General features: G+C 60.0%; 1 long non-coding RNA gene across 1 annotated transcript; it reads left to right on the top strand.

The window, feature by feature from the left end:
- The first annotated feature begins 3,319 nt into the window (after positions 1-3,319).
- Positions 3,320-6,912, top strand: LOC118605348. The gene is made up of 3 exons (XR_004952093.1): positions 3,320-3,740; positions 4,632-4,942; positions 5,384-6,912. It is a non-coding gene; the product is annotated as an uncharacterized LOC118605348 (long non-coding RNA).
- The last annotated feature ends 8,616 nt before the right edge of the window (positions 6,913-15,528 follow it).

Genomic DNA, 15,528 nt, shown 5'->3' on the forward strand with positions numbered 1-15,528 from the left:
GCTTGACTTACGCTCGAGTCTGTTAAGAATTTCTTCTGCACAAACATCATGTCTCAGGGGTAAACCCAGGGACTGATGGAGAGGGCAGGAGCCCAACGGCCTGGCCTTCTAGAATACTCTGAGGCGCTTGCCAGGGATGATACAATCTTCCCATCTTAAATTTGCCACCGCCGCGCAAAGTGAAAACGCTGTTTCACAGCACATGGGAACCAGCGGGGGACCCCTCCGGTCGTCTCTGCCCCCTCTTGCAATGACCCTCCCGGAACTGGTATCTTGAAAAACTGTCCGTAAGTCATGACTTCTGCCTGTACTTTCTTCCCTTTGTATTAACATTCTTACATCCACATTTCTCAAAGTACGGTCTTGGGACACGTGCCCTCAAGGCGACCCGCACGGGAGTTCTGCGGTCAGAGAGATGCGCGGCGTTAGAGGCTGCTCCGGGCCCTGCGTCAAGGCTCCCCGTTAGACTTTGCCTGGCCCAGCGCCTCGCCGACCCGCTGGGCGTGGCCCGTGGCCGCGAGGGCTGTGTCTACCGGCCCTGGGTGCCGGGCGGGGCGGTTCTCCACAGCCGAGCCGGACGCGCCCCTGAGCGCGGGGTCTGCCCGTGACCGTCAGGCTCTGCGGGCACACGGGGGCTTCTGTCGTCGTTGTTTCACTTTACTTTTTTTTCACGACCCTCTACAACGCGGACGCATGTCCGAGGCAGAGGGCGCGCAGGGCCGGGCGCGGCGAGCGCTGACCGGGACCCCTGACCCGGACCCCCGGGGGCCGAGCACGATGCGGCCAGGCGGGGAGGGAGGGGAACCGGTCCCGGGCAGAGAGCGCGGCAGGGCCACGTCGGAGACGTGGGAGGGGCCGCCAGCGCGGGGGTGGCCGCTGCGGGCGGGGGGACCGGCCAGCGGCAGGGCGGGCGCCGGGCAGGCGCCACGATGCGCACTCCCCACGGGGCCCCGGGGCAGCCTTCCCAGAGGAAGATAATCGAGGTTTCCCCCACGTTTCTGCCCGACCTGGGATTATCCACCAGCCAGTCCTCGGGCGGCCCTCGGAGCCCCTGACGCGTCCGATCCACCAAGAAGAACCGCGAACCGCGTGCGAGGTCTGCCACCCCTGGGGACACGGCCCCGGGGACGTCCCTGTGTCCTGCAGTGTGTGGCACACGCGTGTGCACCCGCTGCGCGCCTAAGCCGTCACGCTTGCTTTTTGAAAATCAGTGTAATTACAGGTGAAACTCTCATAACTGAGTATTCGGGATTTTCTCATGGAAGAAATCTTAGCTCGAACCTTCTGCTGAATGTCGCATTTCTGAATTGTATGAAGAACATTTGCTTAGCACTCTGCTGGACTCTCACCAAAAAAAAATTATTTTATTTAAAGCTCAAGGTAATCGTTTTTCCCTCATTTTATAGATTAAAAAAAAAAAAAAAACCCTTAGACGGGTGCACATGCCCAACACCACGTGGCTGGTCCTGGGGTGTGAGGGACCCCCCGTCCCCAGTGGGCCGGCACCCGCTACGACGAGCGCAAACAACGGACGATTTGGTTTCCAGGGGACGAAGCCAACACGAGTCCCGACGTTTCTCCCGGGGTCCCACCCGCAGGTCAATGGATTTCTGTCCCCCCGTAAGACGCACGCGCACACACAGGATTCAGGGGTCTGGACAAGCCCGATTAAGACGGAGCCTTCTCGCTGTGAGGAGCAGAAGGAAGAGCAAGACGGACTCCCAGCGCTGGTCCCGTCGCCGACGTGGGGGGACAGACCCGTCCCCGTCACCGACGCGGGGGCCGGACCCGTCCCCGTCACCGACGCGGGCTCCGGACCCGTCCCCGTCACCGACGCGGGGGCCAGACCCGTCCCCGTCACCGACGCGGGCTCCGGACCCGTCCCCGTCACCGACGCGGGCTCCGGACCCGTCCCCGTCACCGACGCGGGGGCCGGACCCGTCCCCGTCACCGACGCAGGGGACAGACCCGTCCCCGTCACCGACGCGGGGGCCAGACCCGTCCCCGTCACCGACGCGGGGGCCGGACCCGTCCCCGTCACCGACGCGGGGGCCGGACCCGTCCCCGTCACCGACGCGGGGTCAGACCCGTCCCCGTCGCCGGCGCGGGGTCAGACCCGTCCCCGTCGCCGACGCGGGGTCAGACCCGTCCCCGTCACCGACGCGGGGGTCGGACCCGTCCCCGCACCGACGCGGGGGTCAGACCCGTCCCCGTCACCGACGCGGGGTCAGACCCGTCCCCGTCGCCGACGCGGGGTCAGACCCGTCCCCGTCACCGACGCGGGGGCCGGACCCGTCCCCGTCGCCGACGTGGGGGGACAGACCCGTCCCCGTCACCGACACGGGGGCCGGACCCGTCCCCGTCACCGACACGGGGGACAGACCCGTCCCCATCACCGACGCAGGGGTCGGACCCGTCCCCGTCACCGACGCGGGCTCCGGACCCGTCCCCGTCACCGACGCGGGGGACAGACCCGTCCCCGTCACCGACGCGGGGTCAGACCCGTCCCCGTCGCCGACGCGGGGTCAGACCCGTCCCCGTCACCGACGCGGGGTCAGACCCGTCCCCGTCACCGACGCAGGGGACAGACCCGTGCTCGCCAGTAATGCGGAGGGCAGCTCGCTTCCTGCTCCCCAAGGCACCAGCAAGAACACGGGCGCCCCCGGGGCACCCCCACTTCCCTTCCTGACCCCCCATGAGTCTGCCATCCCTAATAACGTCCCTGGAATTGCCGCGTCCTTAAACATTTCCAATTAAAAAGCGCCGCACGGAACGGGGACATCCGGGGGTCTGGGGGGTCCTGCACTGTGCCGAGGCGGGCAGGGGCTCCACGAACGTTTCTCAGTATTTCTAATAATCTTTCACCTAAAATTCTCTGGGCAAACTCTCCAAGAACCCTGCCCCCGCCGGACCGGTGTGCGCTGAGGGAGGGCAGGCCCCGGGCTCGCTCTCTGGGCCGAGGCCCCTCTCGAGCGAAGGGCCCCGGGCTCGGGCTGTGAACAGCCCCGCCCTGCGGCCCCGCGCGGCCTGACGGATGCCCTATCATTTGTTTACCCGCGGTCGAGGGGCCGACGTTCAGATAAATGAAGTCGGCGCCTGCAAGATTTACGGTGCACTTCTGCGCTTAGCACTGTTTAATCAGGAAGTTAACATATCACGGTGTGAAGCCCTTTACAAGCGGGGACCAGCAGAGCGCCCCCATTAGCGCTTTGCCAGGCCGGGGGGTCAAACAGCCCCCACATCTCAGGGACACGGCGCTTGAGCATGCACCAGGAGCCGCTCGCCGGCTGGCAAACCGCGTCGGGCTTGACGGGCTTTCCTTGTCATTTGTACATTGACCCTTTCTGCCTTTTTTTTTTTTTTTAATTTACTTGTTTTTTTCTTTCAAAGTTTCCCGTTTCTGAATTGGCGAGATGCTAAGCAGGCACATGCGACCCCGTCTCGAGCTTCCTGTAGAGCCGGGAATCTAGGAAGGTAAATAGGGTCAGGAGGGCTCGGGGAGGCCGGTCGGGGGGGGTAGTGTTTGGACAAGGCCGGCGAGCGTGGAGTAGGGGAGGGGGTCAGCGTGAGCCATCGCACCTGGAGGAGACCCGCGGCCCCGGCCCCAGCGCCACGAGCCCGGCTCCACGAAGTCTAGCCGACATCTGGAACGCATATCGGAGACACCGCGGCCGCCGGCACACGGCTCCAACCTTTGTACTCCTCGCCGCGCACTGGAAAGCAAGACAGACATCGAGGAGGTATTTACATAACTGTCTTCGCGGCGCATCTTCCACTCCCATCTGCTACGCATGACAAGTTTCAAGTGTTTTCCAGTAAAAAAAAAAGGGGGGGGGCGGGTGTGGACGGAGGGGGGCGGGTGTGGACGGAGGGGGGCGGGCTGTGCACGCGCGTGTGCCCCACGCCGTGCTCCGCGTTTGCTGTGGAGTCCGTCTTTCACGGGCTTCGCGGAGAGGAAGGGAGAGCGAGCCGCGTCCCACGGCAGCAGCGGCATCGAGAGGTCCCGACGGTTTGCGAGTCGCGCGTATTCACAGTCGCGCGTTGAGTCGCCGTGAAGAAAACGGCCGTGTGCTTCCTAAACCCTCGCAGCGATCGCTCTGCTGGGGGCCGTCAGCGGGGGAAAGACGTGCGTAGATCCGTTCAGCTTTTGGAGAAAAGAGGAATGCGGGAGCGCGAGGTGGTGGAGCGAGAGGTTTAGGGGAGAAAAGACGGCGCCAGAGAGAGGCGCGGCGGGCAGATCCGGGGCCGGGCGGGGCCGGTCCGTCTGCCGGGAGGTAAGAACTGAGCCCGGGGTGACTGCTGATTATGCACGAGCAGGGCCGGGAACAGCGCGGGCCCAGGGCGTGCGGAGCTAGGCAGCTGGGAACCGGCCGGGACCAAACGCGGTCGGGGCGGGGGCGGGCGCGGAGCCGGGGCGGAGGGAGGGGCGCTGTCCCTTCACTGCGGGACGCGCTTAGGCGTGAAAAGCGAAGTAATGAAACTCAAGGCAACGCCCCTGCTCATTTAGGACTTAGTCGAACACACACCCACCAAAAGAAACAAAAAAAGAGAGAGCGCCTCGGGGTAGATTGGGGAAAACTAAGGTGTTTGCCACATCTCAGTTAGCTGAGCTTTTTTTTATTGCTTCGAAGAAGACAGCCCGTTTGGAACAGTGGCAGAGGGAAGGCAGAAAGCCCACGCAGCGACGGTTCCCAAGTCCGCATTTCCGCCGGGGACCTCTTCTGTGCCCAAAAGAAGCTGCGTGTCTCCTGACGGGGCGTCACCATGCCCCGGATCGCCCCTGCACAGAGCCCCAAGCACTGTGGGTGGGTGGCGGAGCTCACGGCCGAACGGCGGTGGACCCCCGATGCCCCGACGGCCCCGGCAGGAGGTGGTGGAGAGCGCGAGACTTCGAAACGGGACAGACGTGAGGTCAGACTGGCCTCTGCCTCTGAGCCGGCAGGTAACTCGGACCAGGGACCAAGCTTTTTCACTCCCGATGACCTCGTCGAGGAAAATGAACCTAATGATGGGTATCTCATAGGGCGATGGGAAGAATTAGTGGGTTAAAATTTGTAAAGTGCCTAGCACATACTTTTTATAGGACTTAGTGAAAGATATTCCTCTTTTCTTCAGTCGCCATTTTAAAACTTAAATTTAGTGATCGCTAAGCACGTTAATGCCTTCTCTCATTTATTCCTTTTTTTAAATGCGGAAATAGTCTCTATTTTCAGTTACGGTTGACGTCCGACATTTTGTAGTAGTTTCAGGTGTACGGCACGGTGGTTGGACGTTCACGTCACTCAAGACATGATCCCACGATCGGTCTCGCACTCAGCTGGCACCGCACGCGGTGTTTACGAAGTTACCAAGGCCGCGTCTGACGCCGTCCTCCACACCCCAGGTGGCACCCGCTTTTACCGCCCTGCGTGGCCCGGTCCCACGCGCCCCCGGCTGCCCACGCGGACGTCCTCGGCTGCCCCCACCGCCCCCCAGAAGTGACGACCAGAGTCTCCGCGGCCAGGGCTTGCCCCGCCCCCGAAGACACCGGGCCGCGGATCTGCACAGAGCGTCTGATCTGAGGCGCCGTTACCGTCAGGCCACGTGAGCTGCTGCACGAGGACGACGTGAGCGCTGACCGGAAATGCGCGCTGCCTCCCCCGAGACGGCGCGGAATCCGCTCCCACGGTTCCCACTGCGACGTGAAAAGGAGAGCCCGAAGTCACGGAACAGGGCTCGACATCCCCCTTTCCCGGTAAGGTAAAGGCCGATGGCATGAAGGAGTCCGAGGCTTTGCCGGGTCGTCTAAGGCCCCATGTCCCCCGAAGCCCCGTCCCCCGCCCGTCCTCCACGGGTGCAGAGGCCGGGGAGAGGGGCCCCTCAGTTCTGCCAGTGGAGACCGCGGAGGACCCAGCAGGAGGCCGTGTTTCTCTCTCAGGTTTCGCTCATTTAAGTAGAAGAACCCTGGACGGGAAAGGGGGGGCCAGCGCCCGCCATGAGGCCAGACCCCGCTCCGGCCTCCGGACTGTGCGCGCCGTGCCTCGGTCTCCCCCCTCCAGAAGACAAGCACGGCCGCAGCACAGCCTTCGTGGGCTCGCCGTGGGCATCAAAGGAAACGAGACGTGTGAGGCGTTCAGGGCAGAGCCTGCCGCTCAGGGACGACGGGCGAGCTCACGTCACGGTCACCGCCGTTGCCATTCCGGGGGACCGCGGACCGCGCAGGCTCGCACCCGTGACGGGACGAGGCGCAGAGGCTCGCCCGCCTCATGAGCAAACACGGGACCAAGCCCCTCCCCACTCACAGCCGTGACAATTTAAAATGATTCTGTACATTATTTTAAAAGCTACAATTTTATGAGACAAATTGTTGATGTTGGACAAATCAATAAAAACAGTAAGTCCTATGACTCCGAAATCTGGAAAGAAGTAGGTGCGTGTTTATAAGAGGCACGTGTGTGCATTTGTGACAAAGTACAGATACGCGTAACGTATCTGTATTTATACACAGAGAACATTTTCTCATTTTCGGCCCTTGGTCCTCTCATGCTTTCCGTTGCCTTTTTAGTTGGAGAAAGGTTACAATTACATCAAACTTTATAACCTAAAAAGATCTTTTCCCCTAGGGGTAAGCAAACATATTACTACTTGGCCATGAACTCTGCTTATTTCTTACTGACGAAATTTCCAGTTCTGCTCAACTTCCAAAAGAATGTTGCAAAGCGTTCGGGCTCTTACCTCAGCCCCGTGTGTCCAAAGAGGTCAGACGAAGCCTAGAGGACTTTTTGATCCAGAAAACAGTGGTCACGCCTTCAGTCATTCTGAGACGGTCATGGAAAATCACAGCACAGATGTTCGTGCTGGGTCTGTCCTCTGCCGCCCAGAGCTGTGACGCTCTGGGACAAAGCCGGAATGAGAAGGCGAATAACAAGCAGGCTCGAGCCGTCCCCGAGACGAGCGGGCAGCTCCACCGCGGCCACGGCGGCCGGGGCCGGGAGGGCAGCCGGGGGCGGTGTCTGAGGGCGAAGCGTCTGAGCAGAGCGCGCCGGGCGACGTCAGCCCTGGCCGTGCCCCTCCCGAGCCGGGGGATGGTGGCAGAGACGCTGAGCTTCAGGCCCCCGGCCTGTCGAGCAGGAATAAAAGCCCTAACTTTTTTTTACAGTGTTGCTGTGAGGATTAAATGAGTTAATGCCAGGCACAGAATGTGTTCGTACATTTTTCAAAGATGAAATAAATGGACGAAAGGGAATTTCTCCCAATGCCCACCATGTTCGGATGCACAAGCCAACGGCCGTGTGAGCGTGGACGAGGAGGCCGGGGGGCGGGGGGCGGAGGGCAGTGGGCAGCGGCCCCCGCGTGGGCACGGGGCCTCCTTCTGGGGCGAGGAGGCTGCCTCGGGGCCAGACGGCTGGACGCGCGGTGAGGGTGCCGCACGCCGCTGCGTGGGCCGGCTGTGCAGCTGGAAAGAGTCGATGGCTGACTATGCGTTATGTGACCTTTATGCCGAGGGAGGGGAGGAGGGAGGGAGGGAGGGAGGGGGGAGGGAGGGAGGGAGGGGGGAGGGAGGGAGGGAGGGAGGGAGGGAGGGAGGGAAGGAAGGAGGAACTAATGAAGCCGCGGCCTTAAATGGACCAAGGAAAGCACGGCTTAGGAGAAGAACCCTAACACTCAAGATGTCGCCCAAACCGACGTAAGGGCCCAACAACACCAGTGGCCTGGCCACTGCGGGGTGCTCCTCGGCCCTTCGCTGGGCTGTGGCCGGCAGGGACAAGTCACTGCTTCTCGGCCGCAGTGCGTTTGGCTCAACCTCAGAATCAGATATTCCTTCTGGAGAAACGATGCTCACAGGTCCGGTCCGTCTGCCTTAGGCGAGAGGCAGGACCCGGGACAAGCAGCGGTTCGGGTGCCCCCTGCACAGCTGTAAGGACGGAATTCCCGCAGGCTCCTTCCTCGGGGACATCTCCTTCCCTTCCGGGTTAAGTGGCGAAGGACAACGCAGGCCACGGGGCCCAGAGCGGACGGCAGCACAGGCTCCCTGGGGCTCCCGGAGGCATTGGGGCGCTTCGCCAGGGGGAGCGAGGACCGGACGCGGGCGCCCGGCGGGGCTGGAGGGTTTGCAGGGCTCCTGGTGGCCCGGGCCGGCAGCGGAGCCCTGGGCCGAGCGCGCGCCCGTCGGCGCCCCTCGGCTGGGTAAACTCAGAACGTAAAAACCAGCTACAAGTGGTTGCAACCAGTGTGGAGGGGAGGAGCTGCGTTAAAACACTATTCACACTGGAGTGTGGACCCGTGAGGACGGAGCTGCCACAGGCCGTGGGGGGGGGCGCTCAGCAGTCGGGATCAGGAAAGGTGGGGGCGGGGCACTGTCCTGAGATTCCTAGACAGACAGTGACCAGGAAAGGTGCTTCTCACGTGATGCCCGGTACAGGGGATCGCCGGTGTCCTAGGGATTGACAGGCACGCATCCTACGACGTTTACATGATGTTCTCGTTGCTGAACTTTATTCTTCCTTTACCTGGGCTTAAATCCGTCACGGACAAAGAAAATAAGGAGAGTGTGGCAGAGAGAAGAGGAAAGGGAGACAAAGTTATGACCGTTTAATACACACAAGCAAAGAAACGTGAGATGACCTCGCCGTGCGTATAAATGAGATAAAACAGGGATAGAAAAATTAACTTTAAGACACTAACCATGTAGTTTCAGGTCAGTTAATGGCCAAGACATTGAGATTGTGTGTGTGTGTGCATGGGTGTGCATGTGCATGCATGTGTGCGTGGGTGTGTGTGTGCGCGCGTGTGTGTGTGTGTGCATGGGTGTGTGCATGTGCGTAAATGAAAGCGACTGCCTCACGTGATGATGTTCTTTCAAAATGTGTCTTACTTTATTTTCCCACTAAGGTTCTAGAAAGTATTTTCTGCAAAGCAGCAAAGCCCACAGAGGGATCAGGAGTCTAAGACGAAGCCATACGAGGTGACTGAGAGAATTGATCGGGTCAGGATGAGGATGACAGGCCCCATGGGAGGCGTGACGGCTGACCCCCGACCTCTACCAAAAGAGCCCCGAATAAATACGTAACCCTGACAGTAACAGGAGCGAAGGCCTCTTGGAAGACTAAGCTTTCTGCTCAGCCGGAGGTGGTCAAAGGGAGGTCAGGGCTCACCCCCCTTAGAGGGGAGCTTCACGGCATGCAAAGCTGAACTCCAGCTCTAAGTCACTTTTAATGCTTGCCACAATAATCCTTAGATCTCCATCTCACAGGAACTTCACAGCCGCACTGCCCACCGGAAGTGAAAGGCTAGAACCCAGCAAGGCTTCCTTCTGAAGGGGCGAGCCTCGGGGGGCGGGGCGGGGTCCTCACTGACACCCCCGCTCCACGGCGACGGGAGTGTCTGCACGCACGGTGTTCACGTGCCGTCAAGGTTTGGAAACCCTTCAAAGACGTTGGTTGGGTTGAGGATCTGTTTTCCCTCCGCTGATCCGTGGCTCGAGCAGAGCTCTTGCTCCAGCTGCCCGCACCCCCCTCTGATGGAACTGCCTGCCTCGGTCAGATGTCACACAGACTGTGCCGCGGAAAAAAGTTCTTGCTTTAGGAGAACAACTGTCTGCTGCAGAAACGGAGCGATGCCGATCCTGCGAAGTCTACAAACTCGAAACAGGGACACGGAACTAGTGGTTGCCAATAACTTTAACTTCATTTATCTATATTTGGCAAAAATTCTGCTGCAGCTGGAGATGAAATGCTGAGCTAAATAACTGCGGAGACGTGAGCTCCAAAACAGCAATTACTAAGCTGTGCTGCCTCGTGTGAGATTTCACTTTTATTTATTATATTTAAAGCAACTCTCTAACTCTGTACAGTGCAGACGGCATTGTCTCTTCGAGCGGCGGCCTCTCACAAGGGTCACGCCACCTCCTGCTGGTCCACGGAGGTGCGCGGAGAGGCCGACGATTCCTCCCGCGGTCATGTCCACGCGGCCGAGGCGGCAGCTCCTCACCAAAGGCACCTCTCCTTTGTCCATACTTGGAAGAAAACTCTTCTTGTTTTCAGCTCAAACTTGGCTTATCACATACTGTGTACAACTCTGATGATGCCTGTTGTTTTTTTTTTTTTTTTCAATCAGTGGAGATATTGATAATTGGCAGGCTGAGGAAGAGGGCTATAAATATCTCGTCAGCTGCCACGGGGTGGGGGGGGGGGGGCGGGGGGAGAGGTGGCGACCTGCGCCTCTGAAGCCGCTGATGGAGGAAGACGGAGCCTCTGGACCGTCGTCTGTCAGCCGACATCTGTTTCTTGTAGCGGGTGATGATTTTCATAGACTCATAGAAATTAGAGATAGAAAGACCTATTAGGTCATGTAGCACAGCTCTCTGCCAGGGTAGAATTATTCTCTGTAAGAAAGACTACCCCTGTTCTCATAAAAAGCTCCGATATTCACGAATGGCTTCCCGTCAGAGCATGGCTCTCAGTGGCCTCCAGAGGTAAAGGAGTTGAAAAATTATTAAAAATCGAACTCTGTGCAACAATAGCCTTTTATGTGTTTATAAACCATGGCAAGATGGAATGTTAGCAATTTACAGAGCCTCAGACGAATTCCAGCAGGAATGTTCAAACTCGACTCAGAGGAAACTTGTATTTTTTTTTAAAAAAAAAAAAAGGAAGAAGAAAGGATTGGCCAGGCTGTTATCGAAGTTACTTTTTAATCTAGTTCTAAAATTATTTCCAAAAGTTGAACTCCTTGGAATTAAACGCACTGTGTGTGTGTGTGTGTGTGTGTGTGTGAGAACATCGTTCAATTTTCTCATGCAATGACAACCTAGCTCATCGTCTGACTTACTAAATAAATTCACTTCCATTTCTGAAGCACACTTTCCGACTGACGTGTGCAACACTGCTTTTGCTCCCTCAAACTTTACTCGCGAACATCTGCCCGAGCCGCCCCCCGATCTGTCGGGGTCGATCGACACCAGCAGCAAAGACGTTTGTCTCGGTGCCGACTCGGCTTCTAATTCAGATTCATGCTCTTTTCGCCGGCGGAATCTCTATCTCGAGAAAATCTCCAACGCTCAGCTGCTCTCTAGTCGGCAGGATTAGGGAATTCCTTCGAGGGGGCTCGTCTTCGAAGGGCTCAGTTGTAGAGGAGGCGCTTACGAGGGTCGTTTCGACGATCCGGATTCGTTCCGCGAAGTTCCTCGCGGGACCTTAGTCACCACAAACCACGTGGCCCCACAGGGAGCCCGCCGGCCAGGCACGGGCACTCACGTCTCCTCTCACCGCGGCGGGAACTGCCGTAGGTTCCGCTGCAACTGGCCTGTTTCTTTGGTGGCCTCGGGGACACGTCCCCAACACAGACACCCAAAAAGCTCTGCGGGCTGCGTCTGAGAGACCGCGAGAGGCGCCGCCCCCGATTCGACTCCCAAACCCGTTCCCTTCCACAACCAGGTCGGTCCCCACGTGTTTCTCGGCGCTCACGGACAGGCCTGCGCGTTACAAACCAGCGCCGCCCCGTACCCCGCTCACCCCGCAGCGAGCACGGCCCGCCCTGCAGAGCTCGGGGGCGCGCCCAGCAGCACCCCCAGGCTCACGTCCTCCTCCGCTGGCTTGGCAACAGGGCTCCCAGGCTCCTTGCCGGCGCTCCTCATCCTTGGTTTTCAGGACGGAAAGCTCAACACATTTGCTCTTTAGCGACCGACTACTGCGAGGACACCGAGGGGCTCTGACCCGAATGCAGAGCACGCAAAACTGAACCCCGGCTGAGGTTAGGGAGACGCCGCCCTGCAAACACGGGGCAACGGCCTAAAATCGGGCCATCCGGCCGCCCGCGTTCTGGGGCTACTTCGCTCTCTTCCTTTTCCTTGCCTGTTTCTTGTGTTCACGCGAGGTTGCCGAGCGACTTTGAGTTTCGCAAAGGCGAGAACTGTGTCCGGTGCATCTTCCAGCATCCCCGGCTTCACCCGCAGCAACCGCACGGTCCGGAGAGGCCCCGCGCCCACCTGAGGGCGCGCGCTCCGGCGCAGCCACGCGCCCGCCATCGAGCCTCCGGGCGGTGAGCAGGCGAGCGAGGCGGCTCATCACCAAGGGACGGAGGGAGGCGACTCGCCCACGAGGGAGCCGGACCGACGGTCTCTGTCTTATCCGGACCACTCGTGCAGTGGCAGAGAAGACCGCCCACATCTGAGATGCACGGCCCACATCTGAGGACACACGTGATTCCAGAGGACATGCCGTTTCCCTGTGTTTTGAGGATTTCCCCCCCCCCCAGGCTCTCGGTTTCCCAAGGACAGGAGCCGCCCGCTCTGCGGCTCACCCGGCCGGAGCGCACCTCGCCGCAGATGGGTGGCAGGACCCGCCGTGGGGGCGCTGGCTGCTGGCCTGCCGCGGCCGAGCGCTCAGACCCCTCTGCCGCCTCGCCTCTTGCCACCCATCACTGAGTGAGCGCCGACTTCCCTGCGCACGCGCCAGACCCCGCTCGGGAGGCCGGCTTGACTCATTCGCCCTTACGACAACAGAAGGACCTGGAAGACGGCGCTGGCCGGGCCGCAGGTCACAGCGGCCGACAGCCACACGCTCACAGTCAGCCCATATCGGCTCCTTCCTTTTCTCTGTCTCTTGCCCCTCGGCATGTCACGGTCGCCGCGCGCAAGCCTGTCCCTCCCCCGGACCTTCTCCTTCCTCACACCCCGCCCGATGCCTACGCCCCGTCATACATGAGCGCAGACTGCAGGAGTCAGAACCGGACTCGACGTAACTGCTCACGTGCTGACCGCTCACTCTGTGCCGGGCACCGGTCTGCGAGCTTCAGACGTGATAATCCTCAGAACAAACCCAAGGAGATGAGCAGCAGTGTAGCCGTCAGCCTTCTCCAGAGAACAAGAACCAACAAGATCTGTATAAAAACTATTACATATCTGAGGAAGAGAAGGAGGGAGGTATTTTAAGGAGTTGGCCCATGCGATCGTGGGGGCCGGCCAGGTCAACATCTGCGGGGTAGACCAGCAGGCTGGGAGCCAGGAGGAGCTGATGCTGCACGTTGACCCTGGAGGCTGTCTGCCAGCAGAACTCTCTCTTCCCCTGCGAGGGGTCAGTCTTTTCTATTAAGGCCTTCAACTGATTGGACGAGGCCCACCCGCACCATGGAGCCTCATCTGCTTTACTCAAAGTCTACAAATTTAGACGTTAATCCCATCTAGAAAATACCTTCACAGAAACAGCCAGACGGATCTTCGACCAAACATCTGGGCGGCGTGGCCCAACCAAGGTGACACACAAAATTAACCAGCGCAGGGAGCTGCCATCACAGCTCTCACGTCACGGACGAGGAAGGGAACTTGCAGACCATGAAGTCACGAGCCCCAAGCTCCGTGGCGCATGCGGCACGACTGGGGTCTGAACCGGACGGCCGTTCCAGTCCGTGTCCCTGAGCCTTGGCCACGCCGCCTTCCCGTGAGTCGCAGCGAGACGGTCGACCATTTGCCGCGCGGCTGCCTGTCGACCCCGAAGGCTGTCTGCTAGCGTGGCCGGCGACCAAGCATCGCAGAAGCAAGACCCGGCAGATTCTCTGGCTGTGACCCAAACTCACGTGAACCTTCCAGAACGCCAGGCTTCCCGAGCACTCGCCCGGGAGCTGGGGCCGGGGCCTTGCCCAGGCCCACGTCCCACGCCTGGCTCACCACGGGACCTGTGAACAAATGGAAGATTCTCCCTGCTAGTCCTCCCCGCTGGTGGGTCAGGACCCAAAATGCAGCAAACGAGGTGATTCCCATTAAAGTGTGTTACAAACCGGGAAACGCTGTACCCACGGGAGGGCTCCTTATTGGAAAAGAATTTACCTTCGAAAGGGAAAAAGCATCAGATTCACCGTAAGAAAACCTGGGCCCCAGATGGTAATTGCTGGGAAGACAAAAGCCTGTTTTTGTTTTGTTTTGTTTTTAAGAAAACATCACCAAATTATCCTAATGGGAACTAACGATCTAGAGAACTATTTCTCGAACTTGAGTTGGCAACAGGCTCTGCTGAGGGGCTGTTCACACGCAGATCGCCGGGCCCTCCCCTGGGAGTCCATGACCCGGCAGATCCGGGGTGTACTCCGCTGCCAGGGCCGCCCGGTGAAGCACCGTGGCCTGGGGCCTGAAACTACAGGATTCATTGCTTTGGTCCTGGGGGACAGGAGGGTTGGTCCCTTAGAGGCCCCGAGGGTCGGCCGTGCTAGGCCTCTCCCCCGGCGGGCTAGGGGACTGTGGGCGCATCACCCCGATGCCTGTCTTCACCTCCACGTGGCGTTTCCCTGTGCGTCCGGCTTCCCCCTTTCCGTAAGGACGCCGCCGTGTTGGATGCGGGCCCGCCCCGCTCCAGTGTGACCTCATCTCGACTCGCCGCACCTGCGATGGCCTTACTTCTAAATAACGCCGCATTCTGAGCTACTGGGGTGCAGGACCCCACGTGTGAATCCCGGAGAGACGCAGTTCGACCCACAGCACCTTTCTCGCCTGGTGCGCAGCTCACAGCCCCGGCCCCGGCCCCTGCGGGAGGCCGGGCGCCGTGGAGACGAACGACCCGCCGCACATCCCTTCCTTTCTTCTCGCCCCATTCGGCGCCCTCCAAATGCCCATCTCCCTGCCACTGCGCCCTCTCCCCTGGACTCCAGCACATTCTCTGGAAAGCAAGCCCAGGGCCTTCGCGGCAGGCCGGGAGCAGCGGCCGTCACCGGCCCAGCGGGGCTCTGTCCCTCCGAGGCCTGCTCCCTCCCGGGACCCCAGCGAGCCCCACAGAGCACCAGCCGCCCGCCCAGCGCGACCATGGAGCGGGAGGTCCGCGGTTGCCATGGTTAACGTTTCCGCCTTGATTGGCACCGCCGGGTGATTGAACGGCGGACTCTCGAGAGCAGCTCGCCCTATTCATCAGCTCCCATTGTGTCGGGCCATCGCATCAGGCACATTATTTTTCCTGCTTACAAAAAAAAAATGGGGGGGGGAGGGGAAACAAAGGAAGAAAAAGAAAAGAAGAAAGAGGAGGGAGTCCTAAACACAACTAAACGCAGCGCCGGCCGCGGCCCGAGGCGGGGCCGGCGGCGTCCTGGATGAAGAGCCTGTCGCGCCAGCTCTGGCCCCGTCGCGAGCGGTGGGATGCAGAGGGAGACATCCGCATCTCGGCGGCAGGCTCGTGCGGAGCCGGAGCTGGGCCTCGGAACCAGCCGCGGCCTGGCATTTGCGGGACGCGGGCGGCTGGCTGCTCATCTCCCGGGCTGCCAGCGACCTAGGCCTCTGAGCCGCCTCCCTCAAGCTCGCAGATTTCCCGCGCCCGCGCCCGGCCTTCGAAATCTTCTGTGAGCTCGTGGGAGGCTTTCCTGGGTGAATTCATAAAGAGCGCGTGGATCTGTAAAACCCTCGGGTTTTCGTCTCGGGTTCCTGTTTGGAAGAACTGTGACGATGTTATTATATGGGTTTTTAAGCTCGAGATGCTTTGCGTTTCTTCGCTGTAATTCTGAGTTTTCCTTCTTCCCTTCTCGCTTACCTCGCCACAGTTCCTGGGGACGTACCACTGTCAGATGGTGTGAGAA

Source organism: Rousettus aegyptiacus, unplaced genomic scaffold (assembly GCF_014176215.1).
Source record: "Rousettus aegyptiacus isolate mRouAeg1 unplaced genomic scaffold, mRouAeg1.p scaffold_m13_p_7, whole genome shotgun sequence".
Lineage (NCBI taxonomy): Eukaryota > Metazoa > Chordata > Mammalia > Chiroptera > Pteropodidae > Rousettus > Rousettus aegyptiacus.